Raw genomic sequence first — 12,532 nt, 5'->3', positions numbered from 1 at the left:
TGGAATTTGGGAGTATATAAAATACAGGGCTCATTCAGACTATGGTTTGTTGTTACATCTGAACCTCCACACTGTGTTCCGGGGAATCCTGAGGTTCTTGAGAAGGTTATCTGGAGTTCCATGGTGATGGAGGTTCCCAAGAAAACTTGGTGTCAGTGTTCCCTGCAGTTACCTACACATTACAGGGGGCACAGTGACTTTGCCCCGCAACTTGCCCCCTAATTCTCAAAGTTCATTGGTAGATGGGATGGTGTTTGCAAGTCATCACAGAAATTGTTCCTTGAGGAGCACTATTCATCGAAAACCAATGTCCTGACTACCACCCAGAGTGGAATAAATAAGTAAAAAGTGCAAGTTTATTTGCTTTGTTCCTTGAGTTGTGTTGTTCAGAAATATCCTACCCCGCTTTGCTTTGCACTCTAGAATATGATTTGCAGGATTAGATAAAGGTGATTGGGGCAAACAAGGGGCCTTTTTTTCCTTTTGCAGCCCCAGGGATGTCAGAAACCTTCAGCCACTAATAGAATTGCCTGTAAGATCTAATTAAGAGAGGTGAAGGGACCCAAAATAGCATTTTCTCCCTGCCTATTGCAGCCCCCACTCCACAGTTAGCCCCCTAGCCTTGTGCTGTTTCACCCTCCAAAGCCATTGCCACTCACTTGCATTCTGCTGCCTCATTAGAAAGCAACAACTTGCAAAGTCAACCAGTTCTGTTGTGATGTTTCCCAAATTAGGTACCTCTGGGATTATTGCTTAACATAGCCCCTGTTTTTAAGGCTTTAAAAATATTTCTCATGGCTCTGTACAGCTGGGTTCGGCATTTAATTAGGAGTTAAGCTAAACTGTGTTTTGAAATATTTTTTCTTCCTTTTCAGTTTTCGGGGGGGGGGGGGGGGATTTGGTGAGTCAGGAGGTCTCCAGGGCACTGTTCCTACTTTTGCTTCGGTTAGCATATCTGACCTTGGGTAACTCAGCTCTCTTGCTCGCTAGTGTTTTCATCGTTTGCAAATTGGGAGAAAGAATTTGCGTTTGTCACAATTGTTTTGGGGTTTAATAATAATTTTGAAATATATTGCAAGCGACTGGCTAAGTATGACTGGCCTGATCATCTCCTTTTTCATGAATGGCATTTTTCTTCTTCTGACTTGAAAGAGGACATCACACTTGGAAATTATTATTGGAATGGATTTGAGCAGGCTGCCCTGAATTCCCCCCAAATGTATTTAGCACATTTTGTACATTGCCTAATATTTGCTTGAGCCTGATGAAAACCAGACCAAGGCTAACTGGGCATAGTATCATTTCTCCTCTAATGCCTTTTGTGCGGTTGGGCCTAAAAATCGATGTGGCAATTCAGCATCCTTGGGGAATATTGCAAGGGGGGGGGGGAAAGGAAAGAGGAAGAGATGTAAAATAGCCTCTAATATTTGTCATTTTCATAGTATGAGAATTTCATGTCCACAGTGTACTTGCTCACATAACCCATGTATCTGTGATTTTGTCCCTTTTTGAACTTTTGCTGTCAGGAAACACCTCCTGGCAGGGCGAGAAATGTCCTCTTCCCTCAGTGGAAGCTTTTTCAAGTAGAAGAGTGTCTCGGCTGATGAAACACTTTGGTATTGTTCACCCCAATGAGGCTATCAGCTGTGATAGCTGCCAACATGATTTGGATGGGAAGTTGGAGGTTGGGTTTTTCTCAAAGTCTCATTCTTGATCTTCAGTGATACTTTTCTCCAGATCCACGAGGTCTTGATTTGTACTCAAAAAAAGAAAGAAAAGAAGTCTAAAATGGACAGAATAAAAGTACAGACGTGTTTAGTCCATGAGCCAAGGAAGAGGCACATTGGCTTAATTCTTACTATTGTGCAATCTAAACTGGGTTGTGAACTAGCTGCAGTGATCCTCAGGCGTTGATGTTTGCCTTCTCTATGTGAGTAGCAAACATTGGAAGTCTCTGGGTTCCAGTTTGCAGAAAACCATAATTTCTTCTTTTATCCAAAGATGGCAAAAAAGTACTTTGTGATCAAACTAGGATCTCAAGCCATAATGTGATCCTTTTTGATGGAAAAATATGGTTTACATAAAGAGCAAAGGAACAATATGAGCCCACGGCTTACTAGGGGTAGTTCTTGTAACAACAAACCATGGTTTGGGCAAGGCCCAGACCTCTGCAGGTACCATTTCCAAAGTTAATTCACACTTTCCACATGTCCAGGTGATTTGTTTCCTTCTGCCTCTTCTTCTAACAGCAGAATTAACATTACGGAAGCATGTCTTTTAAAAGCGAGGAATTCTGCACATGAATTAATAGAAACTGCAAAGGCATATGAGTCCTGGTGTCAGGTATCCCAGCAGACAAATGTGAAGTCAAAAAACACAAGGATTCCAAATTATTTTCAAATATTTATAAGGCTATCTTTTGGAAGTAATCTGCTCTTTTGAAGCCAGACATACTGTTTCCACCACCCAGGATTGCATATGCGGCAGATTCTTGGCATTCCTATCTTGTAGCACCAGATTTTGGCACAAAGTGCTTCATGCTTGGAATCAAGCTTCCTAAGAATCAGCCAGTGCTTAAAATCTTGGGATAGCGCCAACTCTAAATGAAATGAAACATGTTCATCTTGAATTCTGCTTCAGTTTCCAGTTTGCAAAATGTGCCACCTGATCCCTTTCATCCTGAGCAGATAGGTTTGGGCAGATCCACAGCATACATTCAAAGCAATGCACATGACTGGTTACTCTAGTTTCCCCCTCACATAGTTACAATTCTCCGCACCTTTACCAACTTATAGTTCCCAGGATTCTTTGGACATCCATCGGATATGCTTTAAAGTTTAAACAGATCCTATGCTGATATCACAAGCCTACCTAGGAAGATCCTGTAGAACAAGGGTGGCCAACTCCCAAGAGTCTGCGATCTACTCACAGAGTTAAAAGCTGGCTGTGATCTACCCCCTTTTTGGGGATTCAGGTCCAAGTTGCTGACCTTTTTTTAGGGAGGGGGAAAGCCATGCTTTTTTGGCAAGCAGGGCAAAAATGTTGAGATTTTTTTAGAGGAGCCAAACTTGTTGAGCTTCTTTGGGGTGAGCCAGTGATCTACCACAGACATCCAGTGATCTACCGGTAGATCACAATCTACCTGTTGGACGTGCCTGCTGTAGAAGTCTTGGTGCTTGATGCTGAGGAGGCATTAGTATTCCTTTAACGGTGTTAACCTTTACTCCAGAGAGAGAAACATTTTAATACTTTAATAATCATATTTTGCTTCTGCGTGATTCAGTTTGCCTGAGAGGTTAAGTGCATTCAAAGAAATTTTATACTTCATGCAAGCTTAAGTGTAATGGCCATTGGATTTGTCTTAAAGACTTTTGCTTTGCAGTGAAGTATGCATGAGGGCTGCCCTTTGCCTCACCTTCTCATTGACCTTGCATTTGCACACACTAATGGTTCCAATCAGGGCTAATGAGGTGATGTAAGGTATTAAGATAGAAGATAATGAATATAAGGTGATGGTCCAAGCAGATGATGTCACGCTGACTCTAACCCTGTATCGTCTATAGCTGTAGTGCTCTGACTTACCACATCATTTATTCCTTCTTGAATGATTGGGATAAATCAGAATTTCTTGATGGGGAATTTCTGCTGAAGGCCTGCAAAGGTAGGCCAAAGAGAACATTCAGAATTTTAATCCCCAAACAACTGGCACATTCTCAATTTATCATGGATGTGCGGTTATCAAAGACCACCTTAGATTTGAAACATCAGCAGGCATTAGAGCTTCCTCTCCCTTTCCTCTCCCTTCTCCCCTGATACAGTTAAAATGAATGTTACCTCTTTTGAGTTGTTTAATTAAATAAATTAAATAACTTGTCTAAATTGCCTAGTTTCATAAAACAAATTATATTATCTGCAGTTTCCTGTGGAATGACAAATGACCGCACATCTCCTTTTAAAAACTACAGTCTTTAGAACTACATTTGAAGAGTAAGGGGCTTCCCTGTTCCTATGCTTGCTGCTTATCTCTCAGCCATATTATTCTTACAACCTTTAAGGTGGCAACCCAGCAACTCTTGGAAGCATCGAGATGGATTAGTTTGGAAACAGCCTCTCTAAAGCCATTGTGTAGCATTGTAGTGATGGGAGCAATGCATCTTTCCCCCCCCCCCAAAAGATGTGAAATGATGTACAGTGGTACCTCGGGTTACATACGCTTCAGGTTACATACGCTTCAGGTTACAGACTCCACTAACCCAGAAATATTACCTTGGGTTAAGAACTTTGATTCAGGATGAGAACAGAAATCATGCTTTGGCGGCGCTGCAGCAGCAGGAGGCCCCATTAGCTAAAGTGGTGCTTCAGGTTAAGAACAGTTTCAGGTTAAGAACGGACCTCCAGAACGAATTAAGTTCTTAACCTGAGGTACCACTGTCTGTGTGGGAGTTTCTTGCTTGCAGTTAAGTAAGAGCTGAATAAATGGCAACCAAATTGGAGAAGGGCCATAGCTCAGTGGTAGAACATCTGCCTTGCAGGCAAAAGCTTCCCAAGTTCAGTCCAAGGCATCTGCTGGTAGGGCTGGGAGAGATCCTTGTCTATCACTTTGGAGAGCTGCTGCCAGTCAGAGTGTAACCACACTTCCTCTTGTCCTGCTGCTTTGCCCCAGGGAAAACCACTCTTTGCTGCTCAGTTGGAGCAAACAGCAATTTGGGTTTCTTTCCAGATTGACTTTTGTTCCAATTTAGAGCTGAAGAGCAGGTTTTTCCCTGGGGAAGGGGTGGGGCAAGGGAAAAACTGCTGGGATCTGTGCTTTCTAGACACAGGAAAAGGGACAAGTAGGAGTGTGGGCGTCCCCTAAATTTCAGCTGAGCCTACTATTATTACTTTCCTTGAAGATACCCTTATCTTATCTAAGGCTGTTGTTGTTGTTGTTGTTGTTTAGTCGTTTAGTCGTGTCCGACTCTTCGTGACCCCATGGACCAGAGCACGCCAGGCACTTCTGTCCTCCACTGCCTCCCGCAGTTTGATCAAACTCATGCTAGTAGCTTCAAGAACACCATCCAACCATCTCATTCTCTGTCGTCCCCTTCTCCTTGTGCCCTCCATCTTTCCCAACATCAGGGTCTTTTCCAGGGAGTCCTCTCTTCTCATGAGGTGGCCAAAGTATTGGAGCCTCAGCTTCACGATCTGTCCTTCCAGTGAGCACTCAGGGCTGATTTCCTTCAGAATGGAGAGGTTTGATCTTCTTGCAGTCCATGGGACTCTCAAGAGTCTCCTCCAGCACCATAATTCAAAAGCATCAATTCTTCGGCGATCAGCCTTCTTTATGGTCCAACTCTCACTTCCATACATCACTACTGGGAAAACCATGGCTTTTACTATACGGACCTTTGTTGGCAAGGTGATGTCTCTGCTTTTTAAGATGTTGTCTAGGTTTGCCATCGCCTTTCTCCCAAGGAGCAGGCGTCTTTTAATTTCGTGACTGCTGTCACCATCTGCACTGATCATGGAGCCCAAGAAAGTAAAATCTCTCACTGCCTCCATTTCTTCCCCATCTATTTGCCAGGAGGTGATGGGCCCAGTGGCCATGATCTTCGTTTTTTTGATGTTGAGCTTCAGACCATATTTTGCGCTCTCCTCTTTCACCCTCATTAAAAGGTTCTTTAATTCCTCTTCACTTTCTGCCATCAAGGTTGTGTCATCTGCATATCTGAGGTTGTTGATATTTCTTCCGGCAATCTTAATTCCGGCTTGGGATTCATCCAGCCCAGCCTTTCGCATGATGAATTCTGCATATAAGTTAAATAAGCAGGGAGACAATATACAACCTTGCCGTACTCCTTTCCCAATTTGGAACCAATCAGTTGTTCCATATCCAGTTCTAACTGTAGCTTCTTGTCCCACATAGAGATTTCGCAGGAGACAGATGAGGTGATCAGGCACTCCCATTTCTTTAAGAACTTGCCATAGTTTGCTGTGGTCAACACAGTCAAAGGCTTTTGCATAGTCAATGAAGCAGAAGTAGATGTCTTTCTGGAACTCTCTGGCTTTCTCCATAATCCAGCGCATGTTTGCAATTTGGTCTCTGGTTCCTCTGCCTCTTCTAAATCCAGCTTGCACTTCTGGGAGTTCTCGGTCCACATACTGCTTGAGCCTTCCTTGTAGAATTTTAAGCATAACCTTGCTAGCATGTGAAATGAGTGAAATTGTGCGGTAGTTGGAGCATTCTTTGGCACTGCCTTTCTTTGGGATTGGAATGTAGACTGATCTTCTCCAATCCTCTGGCCACTGCTGAGTTTTCCAAACTTGCTGGCATATTGAGTGTAGCACCTTAACAGCATCATCTTTTAAAATTTTAAACAGTTCAGCTGGAATACCATCACTTCCACTGGCCTTGTTATTTGCAGTGCTTTCTAAGGCCCATTTGACTTCACTCTCCAGGATGTCTGGCTCAAGGTCAGCAACCACACTACCTGGGGTGTATGAGACATCCATATCTTTCTGGTATAATTCCTCTGTGTATTCTTGCCACCTCTTCTTGATGTCTTCTGCTTCAGTTAGATCTTTACCACTTTTGTCCTTTATTATGGTAATCTTTGTACGAAATGTTCCTTTCATATTTCCAATTTTCTTGAACAGATCTCTGGTTCTTCCCATTCTGTTGCTTTCCTCTATTTCTTTGCATTGCTCGTTTAAGAAGGCCTTCTTGTCTCTCCTTGCTGTTCTTTGGAAATCTGCATTCAATTTCCTGTATCTTTCACTATCTCCCTCGCATTTTGCTTGCCTTCTCTCCTCCGCTATTTGTAAGGCCTCGTTGGACAGCCACTTTGCTTTCTTGCATTTCTTTTTCATTGGGATGGTTTTAGTTGCTGCCTCCTGTATAATGTTGCGAGCCTCCATCCATAGTTCTTCAGGCACTCTGTCCAGCAAATCTAAATCCTTAAACCTGTTCCTCACTTCCACTGTGTATTCATAAGGGATTTGGTTTAGATTGTATCTTACCTGTCCAGTGGTTTTTCCTACTTTCTTCAGTTTAAGCTTGAATTTTGCTATAAGGAGCTGATGATCTGAGCCACAGTCAGCTCCAGGTCTTGTTTTTGCTGACTGTATAGAGCTTCTCCATCTTTGGCTGCAGAGAATATAATCAATCTGATTTCGATGTTGCCCATCTGGGGATGTCCATGTGTAGAGTCGTCTCTTGTGTTGTTGGAAAAGCGTGTTTGTGATGACCAGCTTGTTCTCTTGACAGAACTCTATTAGCCTTTGCCCTGCTTCGTTTTGATCTCCAAGGCCAAACTTGCCAGTTGTTCCTTTTATCTCTTGATTCCCTACTTTAGCATTCCAATCCCCTATAATGAGCAGAACATCCTTCTTTGGTGTCACTTCGATAAGGTTTTGTAAGTCTTCATAGAACTGGTCAATTTCAGTTTCTTCAGCACCAGTAGTTGGTGCATAAACTTGGATTACTGTGATGTTAAAAGGTCTGCCTTGGATTCGTATCGAGATCATTCTATCATTTTTGAGACTGCATCCCAGTACAGCTTTCGCCACTCTTTTGTTGACTATGAGGGCCACTCCATTTCTCTTACGGGTTTCTTGCCCACAGTAGTAGATATGGTAGTCATCCGAACTGAATTCGCCCATTCCCGTCCATTTTAGCTCACTGATGCCCAGGATGTCAATATTTATTCTTGCCATCTCATTTTTGACCACATCCAACTTACCCAGGTTCATGGTTCTTACATTCCAGGTTCCTATGCAATATTTTTCTTTACAGCATTGGACTTTCCTTTCGCTTCCATGCATATCCACAACTGAGCGTCCTTTCGGCTTTGGCCCAGCCGCTTCATCAGCTCTGGATCTACTTGTACTTGTCCTCCGCTCTTCCCCAGTAGCATGTTGGACACCTTCCGACCTGAGGGGCTCATCTTCCAGTGTCATAACTTTTATATGCCTGTTGTCTTTGTCCATGGAGTTTTCTTGGCAGGGATACTGGAGTGGCTTGCCGATTCCTACTCCAGGTGGATCACGTTTGGTCAAACTAAGGCTACAACTAAGGCTACAATTCCTTTTTATCTTTACTTAATGAAAGAGGAAGCTCTGAACGTAAAGCCTTTGTGTTCAGAATCTGGCTGTTCAATCAGATCATTGCATGGGAATCAGGCTCTGGGAGGAAGACCTAAATTATCTTTAGAATTGTGCAAAACACTGGTGCAACTAAAAATTCTCTTGCATAGCTATTGGTTCTCTGTGGCTTTTATAAAGCTGTTCCCTTACTAGTTTGAATAGCTTTCTATGTGGTGAAATCACAGACAATTTTACCACAAATTATTTTTTCTCTTGGACTATCTCAACCTTCCCAGAGCTCAGTGGAGGAATGTGCATATTCCTTCAGTACAAAAATTGGTGAATTACCACTGGAGTCTTTCTGGGGCTCTCATTGCCGCACACTTGAAACGGTCCAGTCTAAATTCTTAAGACAGATTCTAGCCGTTCCACCATGCGCACCAAATGCGGCCCTACGGCTGGAGACTGGCCTCCTCTCCGTCGAAACCCGAACCTGGCTAAGAACATTTAACTATTGGCTTCGCTTAAATTTAAACCCATCCGGACTACTACTTCTAGTAGCACGAGATGCACATAGAAGTCGGTGGTCCAAAGTAGTGCATCAAAAACTACTTATATGTGGCCTCCAAGCACAGCATCTCCTGAAAATGGGTCTCCCCAAGGCAAAAACTATTATTGTTCAGCGCATGAAGGATATTGAGCAGCAAAATAATCTGGCCTATATTAAGAAATTTAGTGCTTGGTACGCTTATCTGCCCCCCTCCCACTTTGATTTTCGGGCACCTTATTTGTCTACCTTAACCATTCCAAAACTCAGACGGGCCTTCACACTGGCCAGACTAAATATGTTACCCTCGGCTATTCTTGAGGGTAGATATCAAGGAACTTCATTCGAGAACCGGCTCTGCCCCTGTGGAGCTGGCTGCGTGGAGACTGTGTCACACGTCCTCTTGTCTTGCTCCCTATATAAAGATCTCAGGGACGAGACCATCGCGCCGCTCCTGTCTGCCATCCCGGGCCACTCTTGCGGAGCCAAGCTGTTCTCACTCCTGGCCGACCAGAACGGCTCGACAACAGAGAAGGTTGCCAAATTTGTCGAGAGAGCAATGAGATTGAGAGCTGCTACCTGAGTGACATTAGCGTCGTCGCCCAGATTCCTCTCCTAGGATTTTACTATTATTATCGTTATGTTTTGCTACTATTATTTTGTCGTCCCCTAAAATGTATTTTATATAATTGACTTTTTAGTTTTATTCTTTGTGTGTTGTATTGTTGTTTTATTGCTATGGCCGATGGCTGCCGCAAATAAAGATTCTTATCTAACTTTCTGGGGCTCTGATTCAAGCACTGTATGCAGGAAAGTCTGTTGTCTGCTAAAATTCAGTGCAGCTCGTCTACAGTTTTGGTTTGTTTTTTTTTGTTTGTTTTTGATCATAGTGGACCTTAGCTGATTGATGCGATGTGGTCAAGCCTTTTCAGGTAGAATCCATTCAAAATAATGGTACATCCCTATGGGAATGGGACCATACCACTTTACATTGGGTGGGTGTTACTCGTTTAAATGCTTCCCATTAATTTGCTGTTGTTTTTTAAATTACACCCAAAAGAACCAGTCACCTTGTATTTAGAAAATTAGCACTTGTAGATTCACTGTTAGCTGTGCTCTTAATTCTAACACTTGAATGCTTTCCTCACTGAAGGCTTACAGTCGTAGACAGAGCTGAATTTTTTTACTCACTAGCCCTATTTATTTATTAATAATTAGAAATTGTATTGGAAAAGGTAACCCCCCCACACACAATCTAGTTGTTTGAACATTATAAGAATGTATTTTCTTTGTTGATAGCAACAGTATTTATAGTAAACAGAAAATGTCAGTATCTGTCTACTATTTAGGAATAAATAAATAGCATAAATGTATTTATACTTCTGCACCAGCTTTGGTAGGCTTTCAAATCTCATTTCAGCACAACTTTTGATGTGTGTGTGTGTAGCTGTAAGTGGATGCCATTACTGTTCTATGATTTCATTCGCACAGGATCTGATGTCTGGAACAGAATTTGGGATGTGACAAACCCTGCATTCATTTAAAACAAACAAATACCCTAGCAAGGTCTTAGTCCTCATTACTGAGAAGAACAGTTGTCACTCCCAACCAGCCCCAGGCTGGTTCAGGTTACTTAGATAAGAGTGCACTGGCTGATTTTTTCCTTTCCACTTTGGCAGTGGAATTGTTCTGTGTGCCTCAAATTATGTAACAGCTAAAGTGTTGTGCTAGGGCTGGGACACCAGGATTCAAATCCCCCACTCGGCCATTATGGTCACTGGGTGGCCCTGGGCCAGCCTATCCTCACAGAGCTGTTAGAATGGCAAAATTATATCTCAAGGTTAGTAAATTCCCATCTTCAGGTGGTAGAAAATAATATTCATATGGTTTTAGGGTCCTACTCCTGGATTGCTTCATTTGCCTGGCTGAGCAATACACCCACAAAAGCAAAGGAAGAGAATAAAAATTCCAAAATGCACAGTTGAACCAGCAAAAAGTCACAGACTAGCTTTCAAGTTCTCCTGCATTATGCAAAACACAAATCTCTCTCTCTTTAATATCACTGTGCAACAACCAGTTTTAGGTGCTTGATTTTTTAATTTTAAAAATACTTATAATTATATCATCCTATCTAGTTCCCATTTAATACAGAAAAAAGGACTTCCAGGGAGTCTTAAAATCATAGAATTGTAGAGTTGGAACGGACCACAAGGGTCTTATAGTCCAACCCCTTGCAATCCAAGAATCTTAACTAAAGCATCCGTGACAGAAGGCCACCCAACCTCTCTTTAAAAACCTCCAGTGAAGGAGAGTCCACAACTTCCTGAGGGAGTCGGTTCCACTGTTGAACAGCTCTTACCATCAGAAAGCTCTTCCTGATGTTTAGTAGGAATCTTCCTTCTTGTAACTTGAAGCCATTGGTTTGAGTCCTACCCTCTGGAGCCAGAGAAAACAAGCTTGCTCTATCTTCCATGTGAGCAGAGTTCATTTTAACAGGATGCATTTGGCACCAAGACTTCCCAGGAACTCTGCCCTCCCGATTCCTGATAAATGGGAGTTGGCTACGATTGCGCAGTGTGTAGGGAAGGCATTCTGTGCCTATTTGGACACTCTCCTCTTGTCGTTCCACACTCTGTAAGGCTGAGACCTGACACTGGAAGCTGACACGGTTTTCAACTCTGGCACCTTTTTGTAGAATCTAATCCCAGGAGTAATTTATACAAATTAGTGAAAGATCTGCATTAAGGACTGTTAAGTAATGCAAAGGCTAGTAGCTGCCTGTTTGAAGTCCTATTAAATTAAAATCTCCTCTGTTTTCCTAGTGTTTTATTGTGAAGGGTTAGATGCTAATGTGACTGCTTGAAAACAGATAACTTAGCCAATGTGTGTCTAAATTGCTGGAGTTCCTGTTGGGATCTATTGGATTTACAGTAATCTTTAATTAGAAAAAGTGTAATTACTTTAGGATGGATTATCTATGTTGCTGTCCGTTTCGTAGTGTTGCCTAGTAACCTCTTTTGGTGTGTTGGGTCTGTTCCACCCGCTTCCAGCTTTTAAATTAGAGGGAGTAAAAGTCTGCAGTGGTTTAATGCTTGCCTGGCTGAGCAAAACCTTTTAGTCAAATGTCACTTTTCTTTTTTCTTTTAATATAATGATCACAGGCAGCCTTGGAAATTGTGTCGCAAACCTAAAGAGCCTTCAAGGCTTGCATGCGTCCACCAGTACATGGCCTGTCCATGAGACACCTCTCTGGACATGTTTTCTCCTGGGCTTCTTGGGTTCTCTAGTCAAGGGTAGATTCAGAGGAGGGCTCTAGAGTAGCAAGGACCAACCTCTGTGTTCTTGGGCGGGACTGCATTCTTCTTTTAAATGGCAGATCGTAATTATACAGAGCAAGAGAGAAATATACCTCGGCAATGCCAAAACTGAGAAAGGTTTTATTGCAGAGTTGCCTGATGTGTTTTGACATGATTGCTTTTATCAAGGGCTTTTGCTATGCAAGTTCTTTTGTAACAGGGGTTTCTTGGGTCACAGCTCTGCTATCCAAGACACTTTCAGTGGCAATGTCAATGATAGATCCTTGGAGTCATGTACATGCAAAGTTTGTGCTTTATTACAAAGCCATGGACTCTCCTCTGAAGCAGTAGCTGCATTCAGTAAGAGCAATAAGAAGAGCCCAGATGGTTCACCTAGTCTAGTGCTCACAGTGGCCACCCAGAAGCGCATGGAAAGCACACATTCAGAACCTGAGCACAACAGCACTCTCCTCCCTTTTGATACCTGGCAATCAGAGCAAACATCAGTTTGGGTTTTCTTTGGATGGTTGTTTTCTCCAATTGAGCTTTAAGGAGCAGGTTTTCAGAGAGGGGAATCTAAGGTAAAATTGGGGGGGGGCACGCAGACACTGAGCTTTAAGGCGTG

General features: G+C 42.7%; 1 protein-coding gene and 1 long non-coding RNA gene across 2 annotated transcripts in view; one reads left to right on the top strand and one right to left on the bottom strand.

The window, feature by feature from the left end:
• The window catches only part of MAN1C1 (mannosidase alpha class 1C member 1), a 129,375-nt gene that overhangs the window by 33,097 nt on the left and 83,746 nt on the right, over positions 1-12,532 (top strand). The window lies entirely within an intron of this gene.
• Positions 518-11,184, bottom strand: LOC309537429. Its single transcript, XR_014221919.1, has 3 exons — positions 10,971-11,184; positions 3,583-3,653; positions 518-1,759 (listed from the first exon to the last, which is right to left on the bottom strand). It is a non-coding gene; the product is annotated as an uncharacterized lncRNA (long non-coding RNA).

This window comes from Podarcis vaucheri (assembly GCF_965113315.1).
Source record: "Podarcis vaucheri genome assembly, chromosome: 7".
Lineage (NCBI taxonomy): Eukaryota > Metazoa > Chordata > Lepidosauria > Squamata > Lacertidae > Podarcis > Podarcis vaucheri.
This window is presented reverse-complemented; position numbering and strand designations above follow the sequence as displayed.